We start from the raw sequence: 4,257 nt of genomic DNA, 5'->3' as shown, positions 1-4,257 counted from the left end.
TCCCACTAATGGCAACTACATTCCACTACACTGCGCTCACTTCCTCTGGAGGGTATTATCATATTCCCCGCCCACAGGCCAGCCCCTCCTGGGCTTTTTGTGTGAACAGAGAGGGTATGGAGGTCTCGGGGAAGCATTTAGAAAGACGCTCACATCCCCCTCAAGGGGAAGGAGTGACCTGTGGGGCACAGCTCTGATTGAAGGGACAGTGTTGTCATCCCTGAGTCATGCAGAGTGAGCGGGTGTGAGGGTGCACGGTAACCCCTTTCTGCGCTCTGTGTCATAATGACAGCTAACAGAGTGAACCTTGTATGTCCAAGGTTCAGACAGACAGTCCTCTGTGTATGCAGGCCTTTCCCAAAACACACACACAGCGACGTGGCAGCTTGGAAAATAATCAGACTATACTGGTGCAAGGAAGCACAGAGTGGAAAAGAGAGGGAAGGGGAGATAGAAAACAACAGGTTGTTAAAAAGAGAGGAACCAGTAAATGATCCCAGACTCATCCCAACTGTTCAAACAGCTGAACAACCTTTGACCACCAGGGACAATCCTGTACCTTTTTTCTTCAAATTTAGTTAAATCATTCATTTAATGACAATAAATGAATGTGAAGAATAATATATTTTAACTTTAGATGGTTGGTAGCTGTTGAAGCTACGATCACTAACACAGGGTAGAGTTAACCCTCCTCTTTCCAAGCACAGCAGCTCAAACCATAAAAGCAGCAAATTAAAGACTCTCTAGTGAGGCTGTTATTAGAGGTCCTGTTTGAGGCAGTTTTAGAGCTTGCGACTGCTCTGCTTGGACTGCAGAGCCTTTGTAAACCAATAGTGTGTCATGGATGATTTTTGACCTTGTGTTAGAAACAACTATGTTCCACTTGAAGAAGAAATAAAACATTGGAAAATAATCCAAATATGCTAAAGTGTAATTAACTCAATCAATCACATGAACTTATTTACAAAAAAAAGAGAAGATTTTAGGCATACTAGGCACATCTGTATAGCTGAGAGAGAAAATGAATAACTTTGGTATATGCAGTAATTAGACGCAGTGAGTAACATGTGTGTATCCTTGACTCCAGACCTGACAGTCAAGGGTCATTTAGCTTTCTAGGATATACAAAAATGGCAGATAAATGCAATACTAATAATAATACAACTCATATGAAATGATTGTGCATGTTTTCTGCAAAGTTGTTGTCTGGACACATACAGTATTTTGCTTTACATAGGAATCATCACAATAACACAGAACAGCATTATCTCACAGGAAATCGTAGTAACCTAAAGACCCTCATAGGGTCATTCATTTAAATGTATGAGAATGGCTTCAACATTTGTCCTTGTGGAGTAGAACTTTTTTAGAAAAATTATGAATGAAACAAATTAATTTTTAGACCATAAAGCCATTGCTGCAAGTTTCTCCCCATTTTTTTTTAAATTTGTAAGAATCCAGGTTCTTCAGTAATCGGCTCTGCCCCACGTAAAATGTGTAATGTAATACAACGTATTGTCTTCACTCTCCTCTCTCCAGACAGTCTGAGGCTTTGACGTAATGGAAGTCACTTCTTCCTGGCTGACTTGCTGGCTTAGCAAAGTAACACACGTGGGATACCATCAACCATATAAGGTTATTTCCCGGATTGACTAACTCATACAAGTGAGGGTCAGTGAGCAGCAGGCGGGAAGGCAGGGCTTGACACACTCCTTTCTTCCACCACAATTACTCAGTGTTGTGGAAAGACATGTAAGCAGGAGGGGCAGGTCCCAGGAAACATGAGGCCCACGAGGGTCAGCTTGTTTACAGAACAGGAAGAGGCTTGAGGATCTGGTGGCGAAGGTAGAGAGGTGAGAAAGTGCCCTATATGGGAGCTTCTCTGATTTGTTCTGGGCTGGCACTGCATCACTTCTGAGCCCACCTGGTATGGTCAAAGGCTCAAATGAGGTCAGGTCACGAAATAAAAACACAGCACAAAAGAATAAACGAAAAGAGCAAGAAAGTATACATTTCAGCATCTATTCAAGGTTCATCAATTCATGTTTTAGTGAATTTTTGAGAGAAAACCTGTTTCTGATCGGTCTGTGCTGTGCTGTGGTTAAACTTGCTGCTCTCAGTTACAGTCCATATTTGTCTGACTTGTGATTATGACTATCGCCCACTAGATGGAAACCTTATACCTCAAACAATCTTTCTGCAAATGGATTTGGTCTTTTCAGCCTCTACGTAAAACAGTAAGTGAACTGGTCAAAAGTACGTGTCAGAATTTTAATACCTAATAAATATATCAGAGTTACAGAAAGTTTGAGAGAACATCCTAATATTTAATTTGACAAGCATTTAATAATGTCAGTCTCAAAACACATGAGAGGAAGTATATAATCCTAAAAATAGCTTTTCTCTTAAAAGCACTATATGAAAAAGTATATACTGTATATATATTTGAATGTTTTACACAGTGTCCCAATCAGGCTTGATCATCTGTCAGTCATTAACACAGCAGGTTCAAAGTTTGTGTGTGGAAATGCAATATTCAGCTACCATTTTGTGCACATTTCTAGGGAGGAGATGGTCCTATGTTAGACTGTAGTGCAGACTAACACACTGAAAGGCACGGTGAAAGTCCTCTGTCCTCTACTTGTTAAGTTATGTTCTGTTTGTAGAAAAAGATTTGTCTAACTACTTTTCTGAATGAATAGGCCATCTTTCTAAACTAATGTGCTAATCAGTTATGTCATCATCAAAGATTGTGTAAAACTGTGATGCAAAATAATCACTTTTCACTTCATTTCTCATATTTTACTACAACCATCTTTTCCCACAGTCATCCCGTCTACCTTTTTAAGCACAACTTTAAAGACTGTTGTCTGAAAGAGGGGATTTCTCTGCATTTTAAATGAATGGTACTTAGCAGCATTGCTAAATCTAATTGGTTGTGAGGCTAAGCACCCCTTGTCTTTCTACCTGTGACACTGATTAGGATTTTCTAATACTGTGCCTGAAGGGACTTAAGTCGATCCAATTACCTTTGGCTGCCATTATTAGATCGACGTGGCCCCGGGGGCCCTTTCACTTTGTCTCTCCCAGTGAAGACCTGCCTCTGTGGACAATGAACACCATGCAGGCTGACTGCTCTGGTGACTGAAAGGTTCCCCATAGCAATAGATTGTCTCAAAAGCAACAGTCCATGTGGCAGTATTAAGAGCAATTTTTGGTGGTTTCAGTCTGTGTCACTCTTCAGGTCTAAGTTTTCTGTTTCTGTATTACGTAGAGAGATATTTAGTTTGCCAATGGGGCATATTTTGCCTTTCAAATAGTATCTTAACAAATTGCCATTGAGACTTTATAAAGTCTAATACATGATGTTTTCATATTGAGTTCCACTTATGTACTCTGGATCTGGATCTTTTGATTACTGGCTCGACTTGACAAGAAAGCCCTGCAAGAGTGGGTGTGGGTAAGTGGGTTTGACTTTCTGGCACTATGCTAAACTTGGTCAAATAATTTTTCAATCCGACACACGTGAGACTGTCTCGTCTATCCAGCATCTACATGCTCGCCCTTGCTCCCTTGTGGAATATCATAATAGCGAGAATTAAAGGATTTCTGTCAAAAGAAGTTACATAAAATTCTGTGTTTATTTTTCATTAGGTTTAAATCAGTCAGAGCTGTGGCTCGTGCAGATGCCAGAATCCTCACTTACACCAACAAAGTGAAGCACACTATACTGGTACTTAAATCACCGCACTGGCTTCCAGTGTGTCGAAGGATAGATATTAAAATCCTATTACTTGTCTATAAACACTAAATGGTCTCAGGCCTAAATACATCTGTGATTTACTTGTTATCCAGCAAGCATCCAGAGCCCGCAGGTCATCTGGGACAGGTTTAGTTTGTGTTTCCAGGATCAAAACTGAGTAAGGAGGAAAAGCTTTTAGTCGCTATGCTCCCCACCAAAGAAGCTTCCTGAATACAACTGTCAGCTCATTTAAATCAGGGCTTAAAACACTATCATTACTGTTGGTTCCAGATAAATAACATACATAACTTTTTCTTATATGTAATTCTCTGCTTGCTTTTGTTTTCATTGTCTATTAAATGCAAATTCTTTATGTCCTCAAAACTCAAATACAGATGACTGCTCTCATTTGATAGGAAGGGGCAGCTTCTCATAGGTTCTGTTTCATATACAGTGTTACCTGGAGGTAAGGGAGATTCAAGACTGTGGTTGCTTTTTCTATTTTTTATTTCATT

This window comes from Chelmon rostratus, chromosome 1 (assembly GCF_017976325.1).
Source record: "Chelmon rostratus isolate fCheRos1 chromosome 1, fCheRos1.pri, whole genome shotgun sequence".
Lineage (NCBI taxonomy): Eukaryota > Metazoa > Chordata > Actinopteri > Chaetodontiformes > Chaetodontidae > Chelmon > Chelmon rostratus.
The sequence above is the reverse complement of the archived record's forward strand: the minus strand, read 5'-3'. Positions refer to the sequence as shown.